The sequence below is a fragment of the Sminthopsis crassicaudata genome, chromosome 1, assembly GCF_048593235.1.
Source record: "Sminthopsis crassicaudata isolate SCR6 chromosome 1, ASM4859323v1, whole genome shotgun sequence".
In the NCBI taxonomy this organism is placed as follows: Eukaryota; Metazoa; Chordata; class Mammalia; order Dasyuromorphia; family Dasyuridae; genus Sminthopsis; species Sminthopsis crassicaudata.
The window spans coordinates 275,438,827-275,462,560 of NC_133617.1; the positions used below are offsets into that span (position 1 = coordinate 275,438,827).

Here is a 23,734-nt window from a genome sequence, read left to right on the forward strand (position 1 = left end):
ACCTGCTGGGCAGTTTTCTCACCTGAGTGCTGTTTTGGTTGCCCTTGGTACATGGTATCTGCTGGGTATTGCTCCCTGGGGCAGCTACAGTGGGTAGATCTTTCTTCCTGAGTTCAAATTTAGCCTCAGCTACTTACTAACTGTTTAATCTTGAGCAAGTCATTTTGTCCTGTTTGCCTCAGTTTCCTCATCTGTAAAACAAGCTGAAGAAGGAAATGGCAAGCCTCTCTAGTATTTTTGCCAAGAAAATCTCAAGTGGGGATCAAGTGGAGCTGAGCACAACTGAACAACAACATTGCTACTGCTATTTGCTAATTTTCATTTGTATATTGTTTTAAGTTTGTGAAAAAAGGCTTAATCATTTCTTTTTATTCTCATGGCAACTTTGTGAGGTAAGTGCTGCTATTATCCTTATTTTACAGATGAATAAACTAAGGTAAAGAGAGGATAGTAAACATTTTAGGTTAGATTTGACCTCAGGTCTTCTTGACTCTAAATCCTGTATAAATCTACTGTACCACCTAGTTGCCTACTTGTTTCTGGGTTGATTTCCTCAGAGTCACTAATGCTGTATCAGTTTTATCTGCTAAAGAACAGTGGTTAGACCATATTCCTGAAAAGGGCACAAATCTTTAGTCATCTCATAAAAACTAGGTAGAAGGCCCCAGGCTAATGTCACATTTTTTTCTTTTTGACTTTTATGTTTGGACATAGTTGAATGAACGATCTCTGTTAGATAGCTATCTCTCTAGGGTTATATATTCCAAAGATTTTTTCTGTTTAGCACACAGACAAATTTGAACCAGAAAAAAAGGTAAGCTAAGGAGACAAGATGTTTATTCTCTATGTAACTAGCTCATACTCCAGTTTTTATTTTATACATTTGTCAGCATCAATGCCTAATGCTTTGGTGACTTATTTTGGCTGGACAAAAACCTCTCAGAGAAAACACATGATTTATAATGTCTTCCTTTCCTCTACTTTATACCTCCTTCCAAAATAATGTTAAAGGAAGAGAAAGAAAAAAGATAGCTGAGGATAAAGGGAGGTTATTGGATCAGCCAATTTCTGGCATTGGCCATAGGGATAATTAGTGGCCCAGGCCATTTTAATTTCTAAACATAATCCTGAGTATGATACCATTAACCAGTGACTTTCCTCAATCATGGATTATATCTTTCTTAACATAGAAAGCCTCTTTCTAGTATATGTTAATAGTCTGTTGATTTGTAGCATTGTCAGAGCTAGCTTTCTGTTTGGGAGGCTCTGAAGGAAAATGTGTGAGAGGAGAGGTATTAGACTGACTATCAAACTGAAGGTCTGCAGAGCTGTTGGTACTGATCTCATTATTGCATGCCTATGAAGCCTGGACAGTATACCAGTGCCATGCCAAGGATTGGAATACTTCCTTTTGAATTATCTTAGGAAAATACTGAAGATCACTTGGAAGGATAAGATACCAGACACAGAGGTCCTTTTTTGAACTAAACTGCCAAGCATTCTAACTCTATTGCAGAGAGCCCAATTCCACTGAGCTGACCACATTGTTCAAATACCAAATGTATGCTTGTCAAAACAATTATCTTATGGAAAACTCACATGTGGCAAATATTCAGGGAAAAAAAAGCAATATGAGGACACTATCAAAGTATCTTTTAAGAATTTTAGAATTAAGTCAACTTAGTAATGACTTAGTAATGTAGAAGCAGTAGTTTAATAAATGGTTATTGAATTGAATAGAATTTGCACCCTGACAATAAAAAAGATGCTAACTCAAAAAAAAAAAAAAAAGAATTTTAGAATTGATTATATGACATGGGAGACACTGGCACAGGACTTCCTAAGATAGCATGCCCTCATCAGAGAAGATGCTGTGCTCTATGAGTAAAGCAGAAATGAATTAGCTCATAAGAAATGCTAGATGCCCAAAGTTAGAGAAGCCTCCCCAAATGTTCACAGAAACTATTTGTGTCCAACCTGTGGCAGAGCATTCTGAGCTCATATTGGTCTGATCAGACACAATCAGGCACACTGTAACTCAGTTTTAGCGTAGTGATTTTTTTTTTTTTTTTTTTTTTGGTCCTCTTTGAAAATGAGGAACAACAACTTGTCGATCTACTATTTACTTCACTTTGTAGACTAGGCTTAAAAATATATTACCAGCATATTCCTAGGATTTTCAAAGGGTTTAATTACTATAAATTAAAGGTAAATGAAAATTGAGGGAAATAGCAAATAACATATACATAGGGGGAAGATACAAAATTTATAGAAGTTTTTTGGTCAATTGCATTCACACTTACTACAAAACCAATTTGTCTATAATTTATTCTTTCTCCTTCCTGACTGACTCAATTATTTCTTCTAGATATTGAGTTAATTGGCTGTTTAGAGCATATTTTATCTCAGTTTTTAATCTATAGACAATTGGATTAGGTTTGACAAAGTTATAACTCTTTCAGCCTTTCTAAAAATCACTTTCCTTACACTGGCTAGGAGTACTGAATAGTGACCTTCATAAATATTTCTCCTTTCTATACATCCCCCCCAATTCTTCCCTCTCTATCCTTTTTCTTTCTCCTTTTTTTTCTTTTTGATTCATTGCTTCAAAAAAACCCTCACTATTTATTTATTTATTTATCTCTGCTCCTATTCTCCTTGTAACAAAATCAGTTAAGTAATGAAATTGCCACACTATTGCCACACTATTTCATACCAGAAAAACTCATCAGTCTTTGGCTGGAGGAAAAAAATGCTTCTGATTAATATTAGTTATTTAAATTCTCCTGAATTTTTATTTTTTAGTATTTTTATTTCTATGAAACACATCTCTTGATTCTGCTTTCTTCCCTCTACACAAGTTCATACAAATCTTCCCTAATTTTTCTGAATAATTTAAATTTATTGTTTCTTTCACGAAAAGCACTATTTAGTAAAGTGGGATTCTCCTTCATCTCAGTCCCTCTTTTTTTTTTTTTTTTTTCCCTTGAGGCTGGGGTTAAGTGACTTGCCCAGGGTCACACAGCTAGGAAGTGTTAAGTGTCTGAGACCAGATTTGAACTCCGGTCCTCCTGAATTCAAGGCTGGTGCTCTATCCACTGTGTCACCTAGCTGCCCCCATCTCAGTCCCTCTTTGACCTCATTTTGTTATATGCCTTTGTAGTAGATAGACTGCTAGGTGAAAGGTTCAAAAACTTTAATGACTTTCCTTGAAAAGTTCTAAATTGTTGGAATGGTTGGCCCCAGGAAAAGCTCTACCATCAATATGTATTTAGAATTTATGTTTTCTATAGCTTATTCAGCATTGCTAGTTTTTTCCTCAAGTTTTGCCATGTTTACATGAAACTACAAAATACAATCGCTAAGTGATTTGATGTACTGTTTTGTTTGTTAATTGTATTTCTTAATTCTGAAGATCATTTGTTCATATCTTTAGGATATTTAACTAGGAAATGGTTCTTAGTCTCATATTTTTTTAATCAACTTCTCATAGCAGATTTTATCCTCTGCTATTTAATTAAACTATTTTTTTCCAATCTACTTTCTCTTAGTTTTGTTAGTGAAAATATATTTTAGTTTTGTGTAATTCAAGATTTATACTATCTTTTACGAATATTTCTGTCTTTTGGTTTAGAATTGTGAAAGGCACCTCCTTTCATTCTTTTGATCTTACTTTATTTTGTGGGCATTTTCTTTTTAAACAGTAAGTTGAGAATACATTTGGAACTTATTGTGGAAATAAGTGCTGATCTAAACTTTTTCTGCCTAATACATGATCAGTTTTCTTACTAGATTTTGTCAAATAAGGAGAATCATAATAGGTACAGAATGGATGACCATCATCAACTCTAAAAGCTACTACCAGAGTGATGTTAAGATTTTCATAAAATGGAATTGAAACAACTCATTCTGTAAGTGACAAGAGAAGTAGAGCTGTGACTCTGGAAGAAAATGTAGGAGGCAACAATTGGCCTCTGTCATACACCTGGAGAAAAAAAAAAAAAGTTGATTCTGATGTTTGGAGTTTGGCCTTAAAAATAAAATGCTTTTGGAAAAATTATAATGCTCAATAATTATAATAATAATTATTATAATTATAATAATTATAATGCTGTTGGAACATAGGATTGGTACAATCACCTAGAGAAGTAGCTTCAAATGAGATCCTCATTCATAGCATGGGTGAGCGCTTCACAATGATGTGTTGAGGAGTATTTCTTTTTGTACATTTCTAAAAACTTATGGGGAAATTTCATAGAAGTAGGTTGTGGGCCACATATGGAAAATTGATAATTTCCATTTCCTAGGTAGTAATTTTCTAGATTACAAATTCCTTTAATGGTTGATCTTAACTTTTCCATTTTCACTTGTTCCTTAGACAAATTTTCCAAAGTGTTTTGAAGTTCTTTGCATAATATCTCAAGTTCCTCATTATATTATAGGTATATATTTTTTAAGAATGAAAGCCAGAAGTAATGCTGTTGTATTGTGGTTCTACCTTGTCTTTAATAAGTGCACTAATTTTGATGTTCCTATTTTGTTTGCCACAGAAAACTTCAATCTATTGAGAGAAACTCATTTTGATAAATTATGTCAATATGCAGCATTGTCCTTAATTTTTCTTGTGCTGACTGATAAGATAGTTCTTTTGGAAGTGTCCATGCCAGAGTTCTTCATGCCCATAACTTTAGCACTTAACTAGGACCAGGCCAGAAGAAGGAAAAGAGTTGTATTCTAACTAGCTTTGATATGGGAGGAGCTCTATCTCTGACCCTGGTACCTTGGATTAGAATGACCTTTCCTGTTCTGTCCTCAAGTCTGCTTTCTCTTTTCTTAGCACCTTTATTATTATTATTATCATTATTATTATTTATTATTATTACTATTTTTGGAGCTTCTGAGGTTTCAACCTTCAGCATTATTTGTCCTTGTTTCTCCCGGCTGGTCTAAAATGATTTGATTAGCTAATTACTAAGGTTGGTCCTAGGTTTATTATGAAATTTACTTTTCTCCCTACGGCGCCTAAACTCTCTCTCTCATCTGTACTTATAGCTTATTTTGTTTCCTGGACCTTGTGACCTGGTCTAAGTCATCCTGATCTTCTTTCTTAGCTTAATTGCATTTATATCGCCATCCAGGATAGTTCCCTTTTCATATTTTACCCTTTCTCCTGTTTAAGATCTTTCCTTTCTCATCATCTCTTTCTTTGGACTACTCAAGATGGTTCTCCTACCAGGTTCCTGTTTTGGGGCAACCTGCTTCCAAGTTACTGATACTTAACAAAAAGCTAGTACCTAGGGCCAGAACACAACAGCTACTTTTTGGCTCCCGACACTTCGGTTTTCACAGAAACAATTTTTAAAACTAAGACATAGAGCATAACATGCCAAGTATTTTCTTACTTCTCTTTACAATGAGAACATGACCTGATATTTCAGAAAGTATAATGTTGATGTTTACAAGGACATAATTCATAATTTGGAGAATTACAAATAAATTTAAAAAATAAATAAAATTATCTTAACAAAATGATAATGTGAAGTCTCTGAAAATACAATTCATCTGCATATTATATAAAATGCATATTTTATATATGTATATTATATTAAATTATGTATGTATATTATAGTATGTAAATTTTATGTATATTATATATAAATAACAAGGGAAAGTATATGATACTTGGAACTGGAAACCTGAGTTCAGTGAGTGTCTGCCACCACTACCTACCTATATGACCTTATTTTTTATTCTTGTAACTGACAAATGTTGTCTTAAATTTGCCATAAAGTAAACAAGCATTCAAATCACTACTAGGTGTACCATATATCAATAGGATGTGCAGAGCACCTAGGGAATTGTCTTTTTAAAGATTACTTAATAATCTAAAGGACAATGTTTTCAATTTATCAAATTAAAGAAACTAAAAGTTAATGACGATTTTTAGAAATTAACAAGTAAACTTTAAAATGTATACAAAATAAAGTGCAGAATAACTATTTGTTTCTATTTTAATATGTATCTGGTCACAACCAAAACACCCTATACAAATGTCTGTGACTCAAATTTTGAACAAGAATCACAGAAATGAGAATAAATGAGAACATTACCAATTTTTGGGGGGGGACAAAACCTTGCTTCTGATTCTTTGTTGATTTGCTAGTTGTTTTGAAACTGCATATTCAGGGATATAAACTTGTCTGTGACGACTATATTAGCTACATCCTATTATTTTTGCTATGTTCTCATGTTGTAATATCGGAGCCACCTGACAGTGGCTGCTGAAGATCCAACTCAGACCTGCAGAATGGATCTCCTCTTGTGAGAGGATGATACAAGAAGACTGAGAGGCAGTTGCTGTTCTCTGAGCTCTCTGACTGAGAGGCCATTGTGTTGTCTGACCTCTCTCCTCTTCCCTCTGCCTCCAATTTATCTCATTCCCAGTCTGGAACACCTGTGTCAGCAAAGGCCGCCCTGCAACTCCTTCAGATGCTATGATCCACAGCTGTGGAGGCTCTCGAATTGACCTGCCCCTTAACATTCTCATCTGGAATATATCTGAGTCACCAGTTAATCACATAATCACATACTGTTCTACTTTTTATGACTCAGTTTAATCAATCAACCAATTTAAAAATTAGTCAAACAAACATTTATTTGAGTATATTTGAGTCTATAAAGTTCACTTTCCATGAGGCACTGTGCTAAGTTTGAAGGATACAAAGACAAATGGTACTTGTTCATTGTGCTGACATCATATAGGGTAAAACAGCACAGACACATGTATAAGCAAAATATACATAGTTAATCCTCAACTTTCACTGGCATGACATTTCTAGAAAATGGTAAATTTTTAAAATATGCAGATGTTGATACATTGAATCTATGAGAAATAAGAGGTTACGCTTCTTGACCACCAAAAAACTGTAACCTTTCACTAGAGATTGCTGAAAATATACTTTACTGCATACAACTCTTTATAATAAAACATTCATTTTGATACAATGCACTTTTGCTAACATAGTAACTATGAAATAATTCATAAGATTCAGGGGAAAGGAGAAGCAACTTTAGATGGGGAGGCTCAGAGATAGTGATGTCGAAAGAATCCTGAGGTAAAAAAGGGATAAGACAACTACCTGTTCTAACCTCTCATTTGGCTCTGTGGTTGAACTGTCCCTTCCCTCCTGATCCTGTCAAAAGCACATATCTTGATAAGGACTCCAGTTGAGCTTGAAATTCTTGGTTGAGTACAGGAAGATAGAAGGAAAGAAATGTTATAACTGTGGCAGAAAAGGACATTTCCAAACCCAATGCCATAAGCAGCCAATAGGGGGTGAAAATCCTTTTGCTTTGGGGGCAGTTAGGTGGCACAGTGGATAGAGCATCAGCCTTGAATTCAGGAGGACCTGAGTTCAAATCTGGTCTCAGACACTTAACACGTCCTAGCTGTGTGACCCTGGGCAAGTCACTTAACCCCAGCCTCAGGGGGGGGGGGGGGAAAGAATATGGGAATGAATAAAATGTAGGTAGATTAAAAAAAAAATAAAAAGCATCTATTCCTTTAAAAAAAAAAAAAAGAAAATCCTTTTGCTTTGCTTGTGACAAATAAGGCATGTGGCAAAATTTTGTCGGACCAGGAAGAGAAATAATCCTGCGCTCCAAGGAAACTAGCGAGGGGGTCCCATGAGGACCCCAAACACATCCTAGATAGATTAGGAACCTATCTGGAGAGGAGCTACAGGGTCCAAAGAGAATTATCAGGCCTTGATGAAAAATATGTACAGCATTTGATGAATGCATTTGAGGGTTTTAACATTAACCCATGGACTACTGCACATATTAAGGTACAACCCAAGGCTGGAGATAGATTAGTAATCGGACTCTCGGACTATGCACCTGTGATTGTACATACTATGTATGATAGGTCCTGTTTTCTATATAAATAGTACACATGGGTTTTTCTTGCCCAATCATTTGAGTAAAATTCACCTCACCAAAAGAATATAATAGGAATATTTTAGTAATTGGATGATCTCCCTTTAAGTTCACAGGATATGGGTGAGGATTGGTAATGAAGATAAATGGTTCCATATGTTTTAATATCATGGTATGTACAATCACAGGTGCATAGTCCGAGAGTCCGATTACTAATCTATTTCCAGCCTTGGTGTGTACCTCAACACGTGCAGTGGTCCATGTCTATTCCCTTGCATCCTACAGACAGGGAGAAGTTTGCCTTCTCTGTTCCAGCTGTTAATTTGCAACCTCCTGCCACTAGATGGCAATGGAAAGTATTACCACAAGGGATGGCTAACAATCCCACCCTCTGCTAATGGTGTGTAGACAAGGTTCTTGCTCCAGTCAGAAGTTTATACCCAAAAGTTTATATGTTTCATTATGTGGATGATATACTGGTGGCCACAAGGAAGAGGCACAGTTGCAAAGCATTGTGCAACACATTATTCAAATATTGGCTCAGCAGAACCTTGCAGTGGCACCTCATAAAATACAGACTAAGCCTTCATTTCTCCATCTTGGGCACATTCTTCAAGACCTTATTATGTTCATGGTGCCTCCTGAGGTGGATGAGGGTAAGTAGAAAACTCTTCATGACTTCCAACAGCTGGTGGGACTTTACAATGGTTGAGATGCACTCATCTGATTCCCCCTTCTGTTATGCACTCCTTTTGAAAGGCCTTTCTGCCCTGACATCACCACGATCGTGGTCTGCAGAGGCCTGTGCAGCATTACAATCTATTCCCTTGCTGTGCACTCATACCTACCTCCCTCACAGCCCTTGATGCTGTCGGTATTTGTGGATAAGCCCTTTTTTGCAGCACTGCACCAAGATGAGCACCCTATAGAGTGGCTGTACCTTACCAGACCTTCATGTATTCTGACCAATAAGATTGAAGGACTTGGCTCCTTCTTGTGGCAATGTTGCCAACGGGCCATACTTATCTTGGTATACCAGCACAGCAAGTACTTGCTTTGTCCCTTAGCACCTTTGCATACTTCCCAGCCCCTTAGGCAGTTGTACAAAAGATTAAGAATAAGTATTGCCATTGGATCTTTTTCCTCAGAGCCAGTGCAAAGCCCTAATGTTTTTACTGATGCTACCAAAGATCACAGGGAAGACATTCAATAGACATATGTCCTTGATTCTACACAGAAAAATGAGTTGTATGCCATTATACACACCATGCAACAGTATAAAGAGGCTATTAATATCATTATGGACAGTCTTTATGCCTGCCAAGCCATCCAACAGCTATACATGCATATACAGATGACAGGCACTCCACCATCACTGATGTTCATCAGGCTCAGGATGCATTGAACAACAGAGCCTTTTCATCATACATGCTAGGTATTATACTGATGGCACTGGTCCTATATTTGAGGGTAATAGGGTAGCTGATGCCTTTCTTTATCCTTTATATGGTCTCTACTCTGATTCCCCTTCCCATAAGGCACATGCTTCATTTCATTTATCTGCCCGCTCCTTGCGGAGACTGTATGGCATCTCTAAAGCAGAAGCTGCAGCTATTCTTCGCCACTGTACTACTTGTGCTTCTTTTCTTCCTGCTCCACAAAATACTGCAACAAATCCTCATGGTGAGTCGCCCAATGCCCTCTGGCAAATGAATGTGACTCATGTTGAGAGGCAGATACACACTCTCAATTCCTCATGGCTTCACCCCAATCAGGAGAAGCAGTTAGCCACATGATCAGCCATCTTTCTCATTGCTTCTCCATTGCAGGAGTTCCACGTGAGCTTAAAGACCGATAATGGACCAGCTTATACATGTTCTGCCTTTAGGTCTTTTTATACTGAATTTGGCGTTGCCCATTCCACTGGCATCCCATATAATCCTATGGGCCAAGCCATTGTTGAATGGGCTAATCGTACTCTCAAGATACTCCTGTCTAAGCAAGAAAAAGGAGTATTGAGGTTTGTAAGACTCTCCACATGACTCACACAGACTCACTCAGAAGTGGTGATATATACACATATAATTACTTATATATAATAATATCATACATTCCTTGGATCTTACCCCAGCAATGTGCTTCTGACATATGCAGAAAGTGCAGCTAACTAACAGACTGGCCATCAAGCACAAGAGCCCTCTCTCCATAGGGATGTGAAAGGGCTTAGATGGCATTTGGAAAGGCCCAAGTTAGGTCAAAATTTGAGGTCCCGAATACACTCTTATTATTCCAGATGCAGACCCAGCATCAGAGGAGTGGATCCCTACCAGAAACATCCGTGATCTGGGGATACAAGAAGAGAGGGACCAGACAAAACCCAGAGGGACCAGCCAGATGTCAGCAGCCCTCCAGTCGCTGATGGTAGCAATGCCCCTCCTGACCTTGACACCAGAGATAGCAGACACAGCTCCAGTGTAGCAGCTGAAATGGACTGTCTTGGGTGATGTGCAATATAAACAGACTATTAAATGGACAATGGGCCTGTGTGCTTCTCCCATGGCAACTCGCCATATGGTGGCCTGGGACATGGAAATCCAGAATCAGTTCATTTACCTACAAATTTAGCTGTTATTCCATATCTTTCAGTTCCTTATTTCATACTTGAGAAGTTACTTTAGCACTTTCTGCAACAGATTCATGAATATTTTCCTCATTTTTTTTTTTTTGGTATATAAGAAACAAAGGATTTGCTAAGTCTGAAAACAGCTGCAGACCTTCAAGCACAGTTTAACTGACTCCTTTGTTTTCTTACTACTACATGACTTACTTTGCATGCTTAGTCTTAGAACCCAAAGGACTTGCAAGTGTCTTTGGGGGCATGATTGCTACACAAAGCTTGACTTTTAAAGGCCATGAACATGTATATATATATATATATATATATATATATATATATATATATATATATAAAGTCCTTTACAATGGTAAGGTGAAAAAGATCAGTGAAGCACCTAGTAGGATACCAAACTTGCAAGCATTGTGCCTCTCTTTTTTTTTTTTTTTTCCTCTGAGCATAGCCATGAATGTACAGGATTGCCAATGTGAAAGTGAAAGTGAGGTTACTCATAAAATCACAGGACTTCTTGAAATCCCCAAAGTTAAACTGGTATATGTTGAGGATTGACCATATACTTAAATATAAATTTGAATTCATAGCCTTGAGAGTTCTCTTCAATGCTGTATATTTGTATTCAAATAAATGCAAGATAATGGAAGGGGGTTACTAGCAATTGAGAAAGGAAAGGTGTCATTCATGAATTAACATTTGAGCTCAGTTATGAAAGGAATCAAGAATTCAGATATATGGAACTGAGAAAAAAGAGCTTTCTAGGCTGGAGGGAACAGTCTGCAAAAGGAAGAAGAGAGGATTTGGGTGCAAAGAAGAGCAAGAAAGCCAGTTTGCGGTGAATAAAAATTTCAAGGGGAGTAATATATCATAAAGCTAGAGAGAGAAAGTGGAACCAGCTTGCTGAGGGCTTTACATGCAAAATAAAGGAATTTCAATATTTGATTCTAGAGATAATAGAGAACCACCAGAATTTATTGAGAAGGCAAATCTTTGGAATATCACTTTGGTGGTTATGTGGAAAGTAAATTAGATAGAGGAAAGTTTTGAAATAAGGAAGCCAATAGGAGGCTATTGAAAAAAATATTGAGAAAATAGAGAAAGGTTATGAGGAGTTGAATTAGAGTGGTAGCTGTGGGAGTGGACAGAATGGGACAAAAGTGAGAGATGTTTTGAAGATAACAGAGATAAGAACAAGCTTTCAAGTCGTGGATTATTCCCAGAGTTTATTTCCTCTTGACCCAAGTAAATTCTGTAAAAATTGTGTAAAATAATCACTGAAAAATTGTGTAAAATAATCACTGAAAGCATGTCCCCTTTGATCTGAAAAAGACTAGAGATCAGAGCTTCCCAGGCTCCAAGGAGTCTGGAGGGAAGGCACATCCTCTCAGAGTAAGATAAAGCAGCATCATTCAAGGGAAGTCACATCCCCACTCAAGAAATTCTAAAATCTTCAAGAAATTTTCATTCAATTGAGAAATCCTGATTATCAATTCAAACTGGTCCCCAGATTTACTCATACAATATGTCTTTTGCTAATCATTCCTAGCAAAATTTTCTTCATTAAGAAAATATGTCCACTAAGGGAAAGCCTCTTATCAAAAAATAAAAACCTCCTATTTTTGCCACAGACAGGGATTAGCAAATCCTTTCACTTCTGAACCTGTGTCTCTAAGCAGAAGGGATCTCTCCCCCCCCCCCCCGCCCCTCCCCCCCCACTCATCATCACTCTTGCTTTTGCAGGATCACCTGGAAGGTTTTACTTGTATCACATATAACAACAAAATATTTTCTCATTAAAAATATGATTACATTTGCTGAATAAGTCATTTCCCCCTCTCATGTTTTAGAGTACATCACATTTCAGGTTTTATTTTTAATCACTTGTTATTGATAAGAAAACATGTATGAATTGAATTGGTATTGATAACATTTGTTAAAGAAACTGCTATGTTTCTGGGTAAGTTGAATCTTGGATTATTTTCTTTATAAATTTAATTTATTATCATTATTATATCTTTTTATTTACAAAACATATGCATGAGTAAGCGTTTTTCAACATGGACCCTTGCAAAACCTTCTGTTCCAAATTTTCCCCTCCTTCCTCCCACTCTCTCCCCTAGATAGCAGATAGTCTAATACATGTTAATTATATGTTAAATCTGACATATGTATACATATTTATACACGAGAAAATGCACAAGAAAAATCAGATCTAGAAAGAAAAAAACCTGAGAAGAAAAACAAAATGCAAGCAAACAATAGAAAGAATGAAAATGCTATGTTGTGGTCCGCACTCAGTTCCCATAGTCCTCTCTCTAGGGGTCGATGGCTCCCTTCATTACTGGACCATTGGAACTGGTTTGAATCAACTCATTCTTGAAGAGAGCCATCCATGTCCATCAGAACTGATCATCATATAATCTTGTTGCTATGTATAATGATCTCCTGGTCCTGCTCAGCATCAATTCATTAAGTCTCTTCAGGCCTTTCTGTAATTTTCCTGGTGGTCATTTCTTACAGAACAATAATATTCCATAACATTCATATACCGTAACTTATTCAGCCATTCTACAATTGATGGGCATCCACTCAGTTTCCAGTTTCTAGCTACTACAAAAAAGGGCTGCCACAAACATTTTGGCACATACAGATCCCTTTCCCTCCTTTAAGATCTCCTTGGGGTATAAGCCCAGTAGTAACACTGCTGGATCAAAGGGTATGCACAGTTTGATAACTCTTTTTGGGCATAGTTTCAAATCAATCTCCAGAATGGCTGGATGCATTCACAATTCCACCAACAATGTATCAGTGTCCCTGCTTTCCCACATCCCCTCCAAATTCTGTTTTTTAAGGAGTTGTTTTCTTTTTCCATTTTGTCAAATCTTTTAGTGAGTTATAGGCCTTTTCCAAGCCCTCTTGCAAAGTTTTCCTTTCCTTTTCCCATTTTTCTTCTAGCTCTCTTTTGAGTTCCTTTTTAATTTCTTCTAGGAGAGCCTAGTGTGATGGGGACCAGGTTACACCACCTTATGGGGCTGCATCTGGAGATGATCTGCTTTTAGTCTCCTCAGGGTTTGAAATCTATTCTTCTCTTTCACCACAGAAACTATCTATAGTTAGAGTTCTTTTTGCCTTTTTACTCATTTTTTTAAAAAAAGTTGAAATCTGCTTTTAGGGTAAGGTAAGGCTTCCTCTATAAGCCTCAGTGAAGTGGCAGCAACTGCGCTGGGATAGTGCTGACTCACTCAGGGTGTTGGGCATGGCCAGGTCCCCTAAGACTCCAGCATTTCAGGGTTCACTATTTACCTTCTGTGTTTGTGCTGGATATTTTATAACTTCTCTGCTGATCTACTAGTTTGCAACCAGTCAGAATAGCCAACACTGTGGCAGAGTCCTCCTCATAGATTCTCCACCATATGGAGTGTGCACCACCTTGCAGAGACCACATCCCTCCCCAGGGTCTGCACAGTGTGTGCTGATGTTCTGTGCCTGGCCTCCCTCCATGCCAACTAAAATAGACCTTTTCTGGCATTCTTCAAAATTATCTTCTGCTGGTAAATTTGCTACACTCTTAATATTCGTGAATTCTGCCAGTCTAGAACTAATTCAGAGGCTGAATTTGGTAATCAGTTGAGGTTTATTGGAGAAGGTCATAAAGAAATGTGTGTCCTCTCTGTGATCTTGGGTTTGCCCCCTCCCTCCTCCCCAATTATTTTCTGTTAGTATCCAATGGATTTTTTTAATCTCTTGTCAATTCTGGAAACTTTTTCTTTTTTGAGATTTGCTTAAACATTTTCCTCCTTACACTTACACTTTTTCCTCCTTATTTTTGTGAGAGACTAACATAATTTACAGGCTTCTCAGTTAAAGCTCTATTCCTTAGTTCTATTCTTTTTTCCAGATGTTCATTAAAATTTTTAAAGCTATTTAAAGCTATTTCAACAGGTAGAAAAATCTTTCATGTTTCAAGTTTTCCTGTTTTCAAGTTTCATGATCAAGTTTTTTGGTACTTTTTTATTCATTAATATTAATTGATTCTTTCTAAATGGCAGAGCATCTTTTGCTTTTCTTAGTAAGATTATTAATCCCTCTGAAGATTCTTGTGGCTAATCTAGTCTTGCTTCAGTGGTTCTTGTTATTGCATTATTCTATCTTCAAGCATCTGTCCTGTCCTAGTCTTCTTTTACTATATATCACTTTTGCCTTTTCTGTACTGTGTTTTAATTTGTGAATATTTCTTTGGTAGAGAGGGAAAGGGGGTTATTTGTTGTTGTTTTGATGTGATAAATAGCAAGTGAGCTTAGTTATAGCCATTTACTCTTCCACATTGTCAGAATCCTTCACTTCATTTTATATAATATTTTAATTTAATATTATTAATAATATTAAAATATTATTTAATAATTTTATATAATATAATATAGAAGTGACAGCTAGGTAGCACAGTGGATAGAGCACTGGGCCTAAATCAGGAAGACTCATCTTCCTGAGTTCAAGTCTCTTTTCAAACACATATAAGCTATGTGACTCAAGTATCTTTGCCACAAAAACCCCTAACTGGATCACAGAGGTTCTGAAATGACTAAATGGAAATGACAACATGGAAATGATACTAGTAGGACAAGTATTTAAACATTTTAAATACTAACCAAAAGTACAATAATCTAAATACAGTATAAGTCACATAATATATTCTTTAACTGAAGATCCATGATTGTGAACTCTATGCACAGGATAGACATACACAGTTTTCTGTATTCCTTAAAATGCAATTCATGTAGATGTAGAAGAGTTTACTTTTATCTCTTACCACCAAAGAATGTCAAGATTAAAACCCACCATAGGGTGGTGATTGGTTGAATTCCATATTCTTGATTGAACTCTTTCAGGATGGGGAAACAGGTGAACCAGGAAAACTGGAATTTTCCAATTCAGGGTCAGGGAGGACAAACTCATTGTGTGAAAAAAATCAGGGTCACTAATTTGGAATTGTAAAAACAAAGCAGAAACTATTTCTTGACTGGAAAGAAATCTCAAATAGGATTAAATAAAATCCAAGAAGATTAACATAAAGATATACCAAGGATCAGAATAAAGATCTCAAAATCGAAAGAATTTTTATTTTACTGCATTCATTTATCTTTGAGGTAGATTCCTTTAGATTTACCTCAATTGAATACCTCCCTTATTACTACTCTCACTGTTTTCTGTAATAATACTTATCTCTAATTAGTAAAAGAAAATTAGGCATTCTAGGTCTTAATGCTGAATGTCATAATGCCACATGATACCTACCCTTCCTACAGAATTTTATTTTCTGAGGATCAGGAAAGGGACAGCCAGAATGAACTCTTTAATGACAGTCCTTCAATATCTGGCAAATTTGCAATATAATTCCCTGAACTTATTAGCATCACTTTGTCATATTCCAGTATCCCTATAGATTGAATTTTTATGAACAACATTAAGTGTGTTAGTCAGTAGAGAATGAGTATACCCTGAGGTCTCTGACCAATTATACTTTTTATTTTTCTGCTGACAGGTGGGAAATTTATCCAGTTATGCTCTACTGAATATTGCCCTAACCTTGTTTTATAATAATCTTGTTAATACAGCATAGTAAAATCTCATTGTCACACTGTAACAAAAATTTCACTGTAGTTCCTTTAGCCAATCTCCTGAAGTATAAATTTAGATGGTCAGTGACAACTTTTTGCCCCAGTGGAACTAACTCCCCAGAATGTCAGGGTGTTTGTTTCCAATTATGGGATTATTCCTATGGAACTAACTATACCCATAACATTGTTTTTCCTAGGGCCATGTTTTTATGGAATTAATATAAGATAACAATGTGAACTTTTCCTCATGTTTATATCACATATTAAGGCTTACAAAACATCGTGGAGGCATTCTTGTATTTGTTTTTACAGGGGAAAAATACAATTGCAATCCTTCAATACTATACATAAGCACATTCATAAGAAAATATACAGCTCAGGAGTATTTGTTAAAGTCTTGGAAACTTCAATGAGATTCAACAAAAATATAAAGTTGCTTGTGTTTACTTCTTTTTACTGAACACAAAGAAAACCATTAGATATTTCCATATCAAGAAATTGTTGGTGTATAAAGACTTCCCATTATAATTTATAGAATCAATAAACCTATTATAAAGTATTTGACTCTCTGAGATGTGTTTGTGTGTGTGTGTGTGTGTGTGTGTGTGTGTGTGTGTGTGTGTGTACTGAATGGTTGTTTTGATGCACATAAAATTTTTCACTGAAAAGCAACAAATAAGAAATATCTTGCCTAGTTGCTCCTGAGAATATTTCTTCCTATGCTGATCTTAGTTTATTGTTGCAATATAAAGAGCTGTGTGTATAAAGAAACTTCCTAAGGCAGTGTGCTCAGTACATGAAGATTTTAGAACTTATTTTTGATTAATACTGGTATGAAGGACGATTTCATTCTTTTTTCTTTACATTCATTTTCATAACAAAGAAAAAATGGATCTTCAGAGACTTTTTCACCTGTACCTTGTTTTACATCACAGATGCATTCTTGAAAAAGTATGTACAAAGGGAATTTCTGTAAATTATTTTCTTCAATTATTCAATAGTTCTGTGATCTCATTTTTGTGTATATTTCCCCTGCTGGTGTAAGATAGACATCTTTCTCTTGGTCATAGTATTCTTATCTTCTGTAATTATCATCCTTATCTTTTTGTAAATCCCTCTTGGAAAATCTTCTTGAAGTATTGGATTCTTATTTTAAAGGATTATTATCTGTTAGCCTTCCTTTTCACTATATAACTGATGCATGTACTTTCTTAGTAATTTGCACTTTGGATGATATCTTTTATTCTTTGCACTTAGACAAAATTAAATGCAGAATGCTTAGCATAGTATTCAGCACATAGTAGTAAATGCATTGTCCTTTTTTTTTCTCTCTGTACAGTTTATGCAAGTCACTGGTATGCTACTATTTATTTCTATCCATCACATATTTTTCTATTTTTTGAGTCATTCATAATTTTAATGATTTTAATATCATAGTATTCCATGATTGACAGCCATAGAGTATTATTGGAAGAACACTGGTGATTAAAAAAAAGAAGATGGGCTTTTAACGAACAGGACAAGTTGTGATCCTGACACATTTTCCTGACATTTTCCAAATTTCCTTCTACTCAATGATGGATGTAGCTCATTATCATATACAGTATGTCTCAAAAATCTAAGTGTGATTTCAAATTATTAAAGCTTAATGAATGTCCAAGATATATACACAGTTTCCAATGGTTACCTGGTTAACTACATGTCATATTAGTTGTTTTATTTTAGGTATTCAGATTATCTCTTGTAAGTGACTTATTAAATAATTCGTATAAAGTGTTCCATATTTTAAGTGAACTTATATAGTTATAGTTATAATTATATATAGTTATATATAGGCTTATATAGTTAAGATTGAGGAACTTTTTTCCCTTTTGTTGTCAGTCAATCAATCAATGAAGAGATATTTATTAAGTACCATATCAGGCCCTGTGCTAGGTGCTAAAATTGCAAATATAAGGAATGAAATAATCTCTAGTTCCAATGAGTTTACTTTTTAATGGGAAAGACAAGTGCACATATAACTATCACATGATAAAAGTTAATATATACATATATATATAAAATTATAAATATATATGTGTATATATATATATATATATATATATATATATATAGTAGTTTAATAATAGAATTTATGCTTTAAGGTTTATAGGGATTTACTAGGTTTCTTCATTTGATTGTTTCGATGACTCTGGAGTCCTCATTTCACAGACAAAGAGACTAAGTCTGAAAAAATTTAAATGACTTGCCCAAACTCACAGAAGTAATTGGTATCTGAGGTGGAATTTGACTCCTGACTCCAGGACCACAATTGTATTTACTTCACCACACAGCTGTCTCTGGATTACCAGTTAGATTGGGCCAAAGGAAACTATCAGGAAATGAGAAGAAAAAAGGGGAATAATTAGCTGGAAAGAATTCATGGAGAAAATGGTGGCTGAGTTGCATCTTAAAGGATGGGGAGGATTATGAATCCTTTTAAGAATAGGAGGGAAAAGAAAAAGAAATAGATATTTATTATATCATACCTACTGCCAGGGACTGTGAGAAGTCTTTTATAAATACCATCTCATTTGATCTTATATGCATGAATATATTCCAAGTATGAGGAATGGCCAGTGCAAAATCACAAGATGGGAGATAGATGGGAGTAGTAATGGGAGGAACAGAGCAAAGACAACTTTGTTTAGATTGGACGTGTCAAATATGGACTCCACCAACACTCCTGAGTGTCACTTGAATCAGATTAAAGTATAATTAGGAATTATTTAACAAAATAAAAATACAATAAAATATAAATTATATATACTAAAACTAAGTGAATATGTGGTTCAAAGGGATCTTTATTTATAGTTTAGTGGGCCCCATTTCTATTTGAGTTTGATATCATTAGTATATATCACAGAATACAGAAGGGCAGAAATGTTCAATAAACCTAGAAAGATAGGTTGAGGCCAGGTTGCATAGTGGTTTAAAGGCTAAACAGAGGAAATAATATCTTATCAAAAAGTCAACAGAAAAGCCCTAGAACTGATTGAGGAGAAGAGTCATACAGTCAGATCTGAGCTTAAGGAAAATTATTTTGTCAGAAATATGCAGAATTTGCTGGAGTTGTAAAAGATTTGGGGCAAGGAGAACTATTTAGAGTCTGTTGCCACAATTTAATCAAAGGGTGATGAGGGCATGAGCTAAGCTGGCAACTCTATGAGTATAAAGAAGGAATAAGATGTGAGAAATTTAGTGAAAATAGAAAGGGAAAAATTTGCTGATTGATTGGACATGTGGGGTGAGTTGACATTACAAACTTGATATCCTGAAAGGATGGCAATGCCTTTGACAGAAATAAGGAAGTTTAGAAAAAGTGAGGATTTAAGGAGAAATACAATGAGTCTAGTTTTAAACTTGTTAAGTGTAAGATGTCCTTAGAAATATATCAGACCCAGATATATAATCCCCAATTAGAATTGTAAAGTGTTTGATGAGCCAGTAGAAGGAAAAGTCAGGCAAAGCTGTAGGAGAAAATAGACTCATGAAAATCAGGAAAGGATAGAATATTTAGAAAGGGGCTATGTTTAGTCAATAATGTTTAATATAAAAGATAGATTTAGAAAAATTAGAACTGAGAAAAGACCACGTGATTTGACAACTTGATAATGTTAGAAAGAGATGTTTCAATTGAGTAATGAAGTTGGAAAGGCTATGGAATGAATGAGAGGAAAGGAAATAGAGGCTGTGAGTGTGGACAAGTTTTTCAAGAAATTTGGCTGAAAAAGGGATATGATAGTAATTCCAACATATTGTGAAGATATTAGTCCTTAAGTGCATATGTTGGCAGATGTTTAAAATGGATAATAAGCTAGGCCTGATGAATAAGAAAAGGAAATGAGGTTAGATTATTTTCCATTTTCTCCTAGTGTTACTATGAATGCATCATGGTGGGAATAACATTCACTATGGCTATGAATCATGGAACACGATGATTCAGAAGTATTAAAATGACAAATAATTTGAAGGTCAATGAACAAACACAGTGTTACATGTCATTACTTGGAAAAATGTTGACTTCCTTGTAAGAAGCATAGTGAAAGAAGTCATTGAAGATTTTTGTGCCCAGAAATAGAGAAAAACCAGACATGAATGATAAAAGAAAGATAAGAAATGGACACATCAAATGGTACATTGGTACCTCCCTGACACTGAAATTTCTAAAGTAATCCCATGGGTATGTTGGGTAAATTTTTGCATAAGTGACAAGTTCTGGATAAATTTTGGTGAGCAAAAGAAAAATGAGTAGCTCAAAACAACACGATGAAAATTATGGTCATGATAAGGTTAAAAAAAAAACAATTTTATAAATTTGGTACAGGAAAGATGTGGCTTAACACTTATTTATATGAAAAGGATTTAGGAATTTTTTTTGTATTTTTGCTTTTGCTTAACCTGAATCAGCACTATCATAAGCCAAAAACCCCATGACGATTATCTTAGACAGCAATAATAGATTTTTAGTATCCATAACAAAAGATGTAAGAGGACTACTCTACTTTTCTTTTGTAAAGTCCTACTAGAAGTATTGAGTTGAGTTTTTTACTTAACATTTTAAGAAACTTTAATGAAGTTAATTTCAACTACTATTTTAAGTATCTACTATATTTAAGGTTAACATGTGCCTTTAAAGTAAGGGGAATGGGATAATAAGGTTCTTTAGAGTTGTGTGAGAAATAGTTGAAGGAACTAGGGATATCTAGCTTGGAGAAGAGACAACTTAGGAAAAACATGAGAGATAGCTTCACATGTCTGAAGAGTTATTATTCAACAAAACATTTAGCCATCTTGTCTGGGGAAGATTTTAAAGATCACCTGGCAGGATAAAATACCAGACACTGAGGTCTTTTTTCAAACTAAACTGGCAAGGATTTCAACTCTACTGCAGAAAGTACAACTCTATGAGGCTAGCAAAATTGTTCAAATGTCAAATGTACTCTTGCCAAAAAATTATCACACAGGGTAAGCGCTCACAAGGTAGTTAGAAAAAGTGATACAATGACACTCTCGAGGTCTCTCTTAAAAACTTTAGAATTGGTTGTATGGCATGGGAGACACTGGTACAGGACTGCCCAGTATAGCATACCCTCATCAGAAAAGGTGCTGTGCTCTATGAGCAAAGAATAAATGAATTAGCCCAAAGGAAAATCAATACACAAAATTAGAAAAGCTCCCCCAAATGTTCATATGAACTCATATTGGCTCAATAAGGAGAACTTTCTAATAGTTAGATTTGTCAAAAATTTAATGGATTACTTTTTTAGATACTGTGTTTTCTAATCATTGGAAGTATACACATAAAAGTTAGATGACCATTTATTAGAGGATTTGTGGAAATAATGCACTAGATAAAGGGTTGAAATTTTGGCATTTAAGATTCTATTATTCTATGTTTCTATACTTTTTAAAAGAAGGAAATATAAAAGAGCATTACTATAAAATGTATAAATACTTTAATATAAATTCAAGATCAATTCAGTCAGCAAATACTGAATGTACTGAATCATGTACTATCAGAACTGAAAGAAACCATGGAAAATATCTGATCAAGTCCCTCATTTTCTAAATAAGATAAATCAGGACTTAGAGAGATGAAGTGACTTGCCCCCAAATCACATGATTATTTAGTGATAGAACTAGGACTCATAATATGTACAAGATACTTCATTAAGTAAAGAATTTCATTAATTCAGTAACTAGCATATTGATTTGACAGGTGAATAATGCTTAAATGTTATTGGACCATGAAACAATACTGCCACTTATGATGTCACCATAGAAATTATTCTCATTATTTTTCATAGTATTTAAGTAAAAAAGATCATGGTGGAGTGGAAACAGATTAGGACTCGAAGTTAGGAAGTAGATTTAAGACTGGAGGTTAGGAGACCTGGTCTCAGACATTTAATAGTTAAATTATTCTAGATAAATCACTTCATTTCTCTGAGCTTCAGTTTCCTTGTTTGTAACCTAGGGTTACAAACTTCTACTTTTTCTATCAGAGGGATGTTATGAAGAAAAGCTTTATAAATCTAAATAATTTTACTGCTCCTTAGCTCCCCTAAGTATCCAGACTCCACCTAACGACCTTGACAGAGTTTGGCCACTAGATGGAGGACCTATCTCTGTAAATACTAACCTAGGCTCTTAGGAGCTGGCTCAGGATTTTGGAGTCGTCCATTTCTGGTAAGTGGGAATCTTGGAGAGTTTCAGGAAAACTCATTTCCATTAAAAACAACCAATTCTTTACAATTAATATCTAACTTCATAATAATGTCCATCAATATGACTTGATGACATGTTCAAAAATTTCCAAAAGATTCATATAAGTGTAAAACAAGTTCTACATATAATCATAGCTAACAATTATATAGTGCTTATTATGCACTTTTTTAGGCACTTTGACCTTACAATTACCCTTGGAGATAGGTGTTATTACCTAAAGCTTTATTTATGAATTCTTAAAAGTTCCCCAGAAATGTATATAGATTCAACTAGATATTTTAACTTCTCTATAACCATATTTCTGAAAGCCTCTATATATGGGATTATCATTTGGATGTATTCTCTTTCCCTGGCATTCATGTCTAGTGTGTCTTCCAGACAGAGTTGTACTTACCCTTTCTGCAAGAGTACAGAAGCAAGTCATTTTCTCCCTCTTCCACTACTCTGGGATTAAACTAGAATTAAAAAGTAGAAATAATTTCTACTTATTAGTTATATTTTAGTTGCCATATTTTCCATCTTTCAAGTCCAGTGAAAGAAGAACTTTTTGAGAACAGACTGTCTGATAGGTGAATTACTCCTCAGTGGAGGTTTTTAAGCATAGACTCAAAATACCATTTGTTAAAAGTGTCAGTTCTTAGAGGGAAGAGAATGTAATGTTAACCTCTCTATCCTCAGCACAATGCCTTATACATAATTCTCAACAGATGTTTGTTTAACTAGATTGAAGGTTGTAGGGAGGGATTCATAGTCAATAAATTCATAAATTTTGCCAGGTTCCCCTCTGTGCCATTGCTCACATCCATTCTTACTTCTTTATTCTCCCTGCCTCTCTTGAAATGCAGATTCTCATTGTCAGAGGTGACAAACTTAACCATGCAACATTTCCTAGTGTGGCCTGAACCACACTGAAATATAATTAGGAAATATTTGACAGGATAAATAAAAATACAGTAAACAAATATAATGTTAATTATCTAATTAATTTTTAAAAGTTACTATATGGCATACAGGAATCCTTATATGTAGTTTACTGTCCCACATTTCTATTTGTTTGTCACTACTGCTTATTGTCACCAACCTATTTTATCACAATAGCTTCCTAACAGGTCTTTCCATCTGAATTTGCTCTTGCCTACTCTAGGACTACCAGACTCATCTAATTTCTCTTTTACATGATCTGGTCACATTTCTACATTAGTATAGGTAATTCTCTATTACTTACCAAGTAAAGATCTTTATCAAGATTCTTTTTCTAGTATTTAATGCCCAGCCCCCCAAC

The 23,734-nt window shown here is 35.2% G+C and overlaps 1 protein-coding gene and 1 pseudogene across 1 annotated transcript in view; both read right to left on the reverse strand.

Moving 5' to 3' along the window:
* Positions 1 to 23,734, reverse strand: part of CPA6 (carboxypeptidase A6) — a 364,131-nt gene that overhangs the window by 230,650 nt on the left and 109,747 nt on the right. The gene's annotated exons all lie outside the window — the stretch shown is intronic.
* Positions 4,155 to 4,683, reverse strand: LOC141552210 (cyclin-dependent kinase 2-interacting protein pseudogene; annotated as a pseudogene).